Source organism: Calidris pugnax, unplaced genomic scaffold (genome assembly GCF_001431845.1).
Source record: "Calidris pugnax isolate Ruff unplaced genomic scaffold, ASM143184v1 scaffold2, whole genome shotgun sequence".
Taxonomy (NCBI): Eukaryota; Metazoa; Chordata; class Aves; order Charadriiformes; family Scolopacidae; genus Calidris; species Calidris pugnax.
In genome coordinates, this window is record NW_015090766.1 from 1,527,114 (window position 1) to 1,535,336 (window position 8,223).

Here is an 8,223-nt window from a genome sequence, read left to right on the forward strand (position 1 = left end):
GGGGAGGGGAGGCGGGTGGGGGGCGACACGGCTCCCCGCGGGTTCCCGGCCGCGCCGCCAACGGGACTCAGACGGTGGCGTCACGATACCTGCCCCCGCCGCCACCACCACGCAGGAAAACACGCTTCGTGGGTCGCGGCACCCTGGCGGCAGCTGCCGGCCCGCTCCTTCCAGCCCTCCCACTGCCTGGCGAAGGCCCCCAGCACAGCACAGCACAGCCCCCTGCGGCCCGTCCCCCGAAAAACACAAGGCCCGACGAACGGCCTGCCGGGGTCGGGAGGGGGATTTGGGGGGGCACGGAACAGCCAGGCGGTCGGTGCGGGGCAGCGGCGGGGGGCTGCGGCCCGCTGGGCCCTGTCCTGCCGCCTCAGCCAGTCGGCCTACGGGCCACAGGCCGGGACGGCGGGGGCGGGCGGCCCGCAGGCCAGGCCCGGGCCTAGACGGAGGGAGAGGACGCCGGGGGACAGCGCCGCTACCGGGGAAAGCCTCATCCGGCCACCGGGCCACCACCCGCCGAGGGAAGGGGACTCACCGGCCGCCGGCGGCCTGTCTGCCACCGCCACTCTGCCGCGGCGGAAGCAGGACGGGGCCCTCCGCCCCGTCGATCCCCCTGGCTCTTCCGGCAGCGCGGCACCGCCCCCCGGCGGGGCGTGGCCGGGAGGGAGCGGCGCCTTGGCGTGGGTGGCTGTGGGCGGTAGATCGGCTCCCGCCGTGGGGTGGGGGGCGACCCCGGCAGCTGCCCCCGGCCTCCCTCCCTCCCTCCGTCCTCCACAGGCGGCTGTGGGTCGGCGGGCAGGCTGCCGGGGGGATGGGCGGTGTGCCACGGCCAGCCCTGCCGGCGCGGGACCCGCGGGTGGGCGTGGAAGGGCCTTCCCCGCGGCTGGGAGGCGGCGGCGATCATAGAATCGTCTAGGTTGGAAGGGACCTTAAAGATCATCTAGTCCAACCATCAACCTAACTCTGACAAAAATATAAATAAGAAAAAAATTAACCATTAAACCATATTCCTGAGGACCATGTCAACCTGTCTTTTGAACGCCTCCAGGGATGGTGCCTCAACCACTTCCCTGGGCAGCCCATTCCAATGCTGGATAACCCTTTCCATGAAGAAATGTTCCCTAATATCCAATCTAAACCTCTCCTGGCACAACTTGAGGCCATTTCCCCTTGTCCTATCTCCTGTGACTTGGGAGACGAGACCGACCCCCGCCTCTCTACCCCCCCCTTCAGGTAGTTATAGAGCATGATAAGGTCTGCCCTCAGCCTCCTCTTCTCCAGACTGAACAACCCCAGCTCCCTCAGCCTCTCCTCATAAGACTTACTCTCCAGACCTCTCACCAGCTTCATTGCCCTTCTCTGGACCCGCTCCAGCACCTCAATGACTTTTTTGTAGTGAGGGGCCCAAAACTGGACACAGTACTCAAGGTGAGGCCTCACCAGTGCCGAGTACAGGGGGACGATCACCTCCCGAGTCCTACTCACCACGCTGTTCCTGATACAGGCCAGGATGCTGTTGGCCTTCTTGGCCGCCTGGGCACACTGCTGGCTCATGTTCAGCCGACAGTCGACCAACACCCCCAGGTCCTTTTCTGTCAGGCAGCTCCAGCCACTCTGCCCCCAGCCTGTAGCTCTGCATGGGGTTGGTGTGACCCAAGTGCAGGACCCAGCACTTGGCCTTATTGAAACTCATCTTGTTGCTCTCAGCCCATTGATCCAGACTGTCCAGATCCCTCTGCAGAGCCTCTCTACCCTCCAGCAGGTTGACACTCCCACCCAGCTTGGTGTCATCTGCGAATTTACTGAGGGTGCACTCGATCCCCTAGTCCAGATTGTTGATAAAGATGTTAAAGAGAACGGGTCCCCATACCGAGCCCTGTGGGACACCACTCGTGACCGCCCACCAGCTGGATTTAACTCCATTCACCACCACTCTCTGGGCCTGGCCCTCCAGACAGATTTTAACCCAGTGCAGAGTATTCCCATCTAAGCCGTGGGCAGCCAGTTTCTCCAGGAGGATACTGTGGGACACTGTATCGAAGGCCTTGCTGAAGTCCAGGTAAACAACGTCCACAGCCTTTCCTTCATCCAGCAAGCGGGTCACTTTGTCATAGAAGGAGATCAATGGAGCGTCCAGTGGAACCTGGCCGAAACGGGAGGGGTGTGCGGTGTGGCGCTGTCTGCGGCGGCCCTCCGGCTGAAGCTGCCACGGGGAACCAAGGGACTGCCATGAGCAATGGCGAACCAGGCATGAGATGTCCCGGATTGCTCCGCGGTAGCACCTGGAACACCGTCTGCCCGTCCGTTGGAGAGCTGGAGACATGGCCAACCCAACCGCCTGAGGCCTGGGTGCCTCCTCAAACTAACCACTGGTGTGAGCCCACGCAGGCAGGGTGAGGAACAGCCCCCCAAAAACCAGGGATGAAATACAAAGAGTAAATTTGATCTTGGTACCTTGTGAACCAGGGAATCCCCGAAGCAGCACCTGGGCAGAGGCACGCAAGGGGGAATGTTGGCACCACAGAGCTGTTAGCAAGAGAGTCCTTGTTAGAGATTGAGAGAGGGAGTGCAAACCTGCTGTTCTCACCCGAATGTCAGGGATTCACGCAGGCATAGTTTTCCACTGTCCTTCCATTTTTCTGAAGCAAGGCAGGCATCTCAAGCATGTTCAATAAGCTACCTCTGAGTCCATCACAGGCCTGTGCTACCTAAGTGCAGATGTTCTACTTAACAAGCGCACAAGACTAAACAACAATTGGTGTGATACACATGTTTTCTGATACCCCAGGTGCAAGTCACTTGAGCTTATTAACAATCATCCTCCCCAATCCTTTGCTACACCACCCCAACCAAAGTAGCTAATGTTCAGAGCAGATTACTCACAAGAAACAGAAATGCAGATTACAAGAAGTGGGAAAACCTTGGTCGGATGGGGAAGTGGACACACACCTGCTTTCATGTAGAAGAAAAACTTCTACTTCCCTTTTCACTAAATTACCCTTCTCACTGAAGTAAGTGACATGTGTATTTTGTGAATATTGCTTGCTCTTGCTCAGCCTTTTCCTCTTACAGCTTCCTCCTGTTTCTGCATCCCCTTCATTACTTCACTAATGGCTGGTTTAGGAGGGTGTCTCTCTACTGCTCTTTTACATCCATATCTATGGAAAAAAGGTGCTTTTAACCCAACTCATGAGATGGTCCTCATGAGAATTCACCTTCCTGTTCCAATCCAGACCTCCTTAGCAAAATGTGTACCTGTACAGAGATTTTGAAGGGAAGTAAATAGCAGAGACTTCCCAAAATTACTTATGGTATCTTTAAAAGATAGAACATTATAGCTTTTTAGTCTAGTGCTTTGTTTGCATCAGCACTTAAGTTACTTTTGCCTTCCCTTGTATGACCCCTTCAAAATAAGAAAAGCCGCCTGGCAAGACAGTCTCTGGAAACAGCCTGGCATGGAATCTTAGAATGATAGACTGGGTAGAGTTGGAAGGGACTTTAAAGATCACCTAGTTCCAACCCCGCTGCCATGGGCAGGGACACCTCCCTCTAGACCAGGTTGCTCAAAGCCTCATCCAGCCTGGCCTTGAACACTTGCAGGGATGGGGCATCCACAACTTCACTGGGCAACCTGTTCCAGTGCCTCACCACCCTCACATTAAAGAATTTCTTCCTCATAGCCAATCTAAATCTATCCTCTTCCAGTTTAAAACCATTACTCGTCGTCCTAAACACTAAATGCCCTTGTAAAAAGTCCTTCTCCAGCATTCTCGTAGGCCCCTTTAAGAACTGGAAGGCCGCTATAAGGTCTCCCTGGAGCCTTCTGTTCTTCAGGATGAACAACCCCAACTCTCTCAGCCTGTCTTCATAGGAGAGGTGCTCCAGGCCTCTGATCATCTTCATGGGCCTCCTCTGGACTCATTCCAACAGGTCCATGTCGGAGATGCAATACTCCAGGTGGGGTCTCACAAAAGCAGAACAGAGGGGCAGAATCACCACCCTTGACCTGTTGGCCATACTTCTTTTGATACAGCCCAGGATATGGTTGGTGTTCTGTGCTGTGAGGCACATTGCTGGCTCATATTGAGCTTCTCATCCACCAACACCCCCAAGTCCTTCTCCTCAGGGCTGCTCTCCATCCATTCACTGGCCAGCCCCTATTTGTGCCTGGGATTGCTCAGACTAAGGCATAGGATTTTGCACTTGGCCTGGCTGAACTTCATGAGGTTTCCATAGGCCTAGTCCAGATCCTTCTGGGTGGCATCCCTTTGTTCCAGCATGTTGCCCATACCACGTCAACGTGTTGGTGTTGTTGACAAACTTGCTGAGAGTGTACTGAATCCTGCTGTCTATGTTGCTTAGAAAGATTTTGAACAGCACTGGTCCCAGTACCAACCCTTGAGGAATGCCACTTGTCACTAGTCACCACTTGGATATTGAGACATTGCTTACAGCTCTTTGAGTGTGATCATCCAGTGAGTTCCTTATCTGCTGAGTGGTCAGTCCATAAAATCCATGTATCTCCAATTTAAAGACCAGGATGTTGTGCGGGACAGTGTCAAATGCTTTGCACAAATCCAGGTAGATAATGTCACTTGCTCTTCCCTTACCCACTAATGCTGTAACGCCATCACAGAAGGCCACCAGATTTTTCAGGCATGACTTGCCCTTGGTGAAGCTATGTTGGCTGTCACCAATCTCCTCCTTATTTTCCATATGCCTTAGCAGAGTTTCCAGGAGAATCTGCTCCATGACCTTGACAGGTGAGACTGCCTGGCCTGTATTTTCCTGCGTCTTCCTTTTTTCCCTTTTTGAAAGTGGGGTTTATGTTGTTTTTATGAAAGTCATAGATTCTGTTGTAGAGTTCAATTAGATGGATAATTTTGTGCTCAAATACTAGCATTTTCTATGCTAGTATTTATAAGAGGAAGTGAGCTAAAAGGGTCAAGCTTAAAGCAAGTCATTACATTTCCAGTTTCTCTGTAACATTTACTTATATCAAATAAGTATTTGGCACATCTTTTAAATAACTTTTTTGGTTAATGTACAACAGGTACTGTTTTCCTTTATAAGTGCTTGCCCATCAAGAAAAAAAAAATTGAGATTTGCTGTAGTTTTGTGACATAAAATGAGTCCATTTGGGATCAGAAACCTGCCACACTGCTGCTAATGGGGATGAGATTGCCCAGGTGAAGGAGTGGTAGGGAACAGAGGTGGAGTGCCTGTTTTGACTGTGATTCAGCCATTTCTTGGAGCCTCACCCCATATCTTCTGTCCTTGTCACCTCAGCATTTCACTGCTGTAATATTCTCCAGCTTGAGAAGCTACTAAGAAGTTATTGAAAATGTTGCTGCTTGTCTAGAGCAGTGGAAGATTGCGTCACTTGCAGGTAAGCCAGAAAGCCTGTCACATTTTAAGGAGAGACTTTCCTGAAGACAGTGGAGCTGACCCATTTACACCTGAAAACAACTTTGCCCACTGTCGTGTCCCCTCCAAACTTCTTGTGCACTCCCAGCCCACTTGCTGGTGGGATGATGTGAGAAGCAGAAATGGTCTTGATGCGGTGTAAGCACTGCTTAGCAGTAACTAAAATATCCCCCTGTTATCAGCACTGTTTTCAGTACAAATCCAAGACATGTCCCAATATAAACTACTGTGAAGAAATTTTAACTTTATCCCAGCCAAACCCAGTACATTCTTCACCCCTTATTCCATACTATTTACATCGTGTTCAGGTCTTACTCTATTGCAATACACCTTCATTAACCACTCCTTTCCCCAAAAAGTGTTTGTGAAATGTCCATAAATATCCATAAAATGTTCACTGAGTTCATTTGGTCTAGGACTTTGGGCTTCTTCTGTTATGGGCACTAAAACCAACTCCAGTCAGGCCACTGCTGCACTTGAACTACTTCTTGTGACGTTCATCCTTTGTTGGTTCAGGTGGTTTCTGCTGTAGTACTCCCTGTAACATTCAACTCATGTGCCTCATGGGTTACAACAATTTAAAGGTATATCCATTACATTCTCCACCCCTGGTTCCTTTGGACTAGGGCGTAAGTATTGACATTGCAATTAATTTCTTCTGTTATCTCTAGCTTGGCTAGCAGCAAGAAATTTCTGCTATAATATCTTTGATATACAGCAGCCACAGCAATGGTGACATACAGCATGATGTAACACTGCCATCATAAAGCTCAAATCATGGATTATTTTCACCCAGGACTACATCACCTTGAAGTATACATTGGACTCCCCCATCCCTCTGCATTACTCACCAGGTACACCCAGGTCCTTGCAATCAGGCTTGCAAAAAAAATCCCATAAGTAGGTTTATCCTTTCCTGAGGAAGGAGTAACCCAGACTGTTTTTTCCCAACAAGTTCCTTGTGTGTTTATCCTGGGTTGAGCGACACAGGACTAACTTTTCTTCTAATGCTGGGATCACTGCACTTTCAGAAAACTCTGGTATCTGAATTCATGTAAATAATTACTTTATAGCCTGCTAGGCTATGTGGGTTTCAAGCTTTCAGTGTTTTCAAGCCTTGCCAGGTGCAGGGATGAGGAGGAGCAAGGCCTGGGCATTTGACCCAGGCTGGCCAACAGGATGCTTTCATACTATGAATATCACATTCAATATAAGTTAGAAAAGTTTGCTGCATAGCTCTCTCTCCCTTGATGGTGGCGGTCCAGACAACTCCTTGCCCTGGACCCCTGAGGCCTTCCCTTCCTCCTGAAGCCATTGCGCTGGCAGTGTCCCACATTTGCTGTCCCTGCTGGGAGTGCACAGCTTCCTACTGATAGAATTGGCTGTTTCTTGTGTATCTTATATCAGTATCTTTAGTATTATTGTAAATTATTTATTCTTGTTCTATTAAATCTATTTATATTTCAACCCTTGTGTTTCTTTGTGTTCACCGATTCCCCTTTCCAGGTGGGGAGGGGTCATCGGGTGATAGAATAGTTGTCTAAATGACAATAAACTGTTATGGGTTTTTTCAAACCATAACAGGGGATCTTATGTCCCTTGACTGTGTGCAGAGGTTTAGATTGGGCAGGGCTAGGTCAACCGGCAGATCCTCCAGTGTTAACTAGCCAAGTGGCTTCTGCTAAATATGTACCCAATGCTTGAATGACCCAGCACTCATTGCTCTCAGTGTAGTTTTCAACAGTCCATTATATCATTCCATTTTCCCAGAGGCTGGTGCATGGTAGGGGATGTGATATACCCACTCAATGCATGCTCCTTCGTGCATGTGTTTATGTGGTGGCTTTGGAAATGAGTCCTGCTGTCTGATTCAATTCCCTCTAGGGTGCTGTGTCATCATAAAACTTGTTTTTCAAGGCCCAAGATAGTGTTCTAGGCAGTGGCATGGGGCACAGGATATGTTTCCAAGCATATATTACTCACTTCCACCATAGTACTTACCATGGTGGCTTCATGGTACTGTGATAGGAGCAATCTGCTAGGCTTCCCCATATTAATATTTCAGCCATTGTCCTCTATACCAAAAAAGCTTTAGCTGCTTGGCTTGTTTGATTATGGCACACACTTTACCTTCATGGATAACCTGTGCAGTGGCATCAATGGTAAAGTCCACTCCTTGATCACAAGCCCATATGTTGCATCTTTTCTTAGTTGTCCTGATGTGTCATGGGCCCATGGAGCTATATATAGGACACCCATATGTTCCCAGTCCAGATCCACCTGAACCACTTCAATTCCAGCAGCTTGGTCCACCTGCTTGTTGTTTCAAAGTTCTTCAGCAGACTGACACTTGGGTATGTGAGCATCTACATGATGTACTTTTACAACCAGGTTTTCTGCCTGAGCAGCAATATCTTGCATAGTTAGCAACCCAGGTGGTTGCTCTGGCTCTGCCAGTTTCTCTGATTCCACTGCTGTAATGATCCCCCCAGATCGTTTGGCACCATCCATGAGATAGTATAAAGTACTGGCCATTTTTCTCATTCAACAACATCTAAAGCCAGCTGGATGGATTTCACATCTGCAAACTGACTTAAATGGCCTTGTCCTTCAGCATTTTCTGTGACTTGTTGTGTAGGACTTCACACAGCACCTCCAGTGTTTTCCCACAGTATGACACCTGTAAAAAGGGCACATTGCTTTTAATTTTCCAGTAATTTATTATACAGTGGGGCCTCCTCAGCATGAGTAACCTCCTCTGGTGGCACTCTGAAGTTTCAGCCTTCTGGCCAGTCCGTG

At 49.9% G+C, this 8,223-nt stretch overlaps 1 protein-coding gene across 2 annotated transcripts in view; it reads right to left on the bottom strand.

Moving 5' to 3' along the window:
• Positions 1-609, bottom strand: part of ZCCHC6 (zinc finger, CCHC domain containing 6) — a 37,877-nt gene extending 37,268 nt beyond the window's left edge. For both annotated transcript variants that reach the window (XM_014936658.1, XM_014936640.1), the window contains exon 1: positions 533-609. The gene's annotated coding sequence lies outside the window, so the exon portion shown is untranslated. The remainder of the gene's footprint in view (positions 1-532) is intronic.
• Positions 610-8,223: the final 7,614 nt, after the last annotated feature.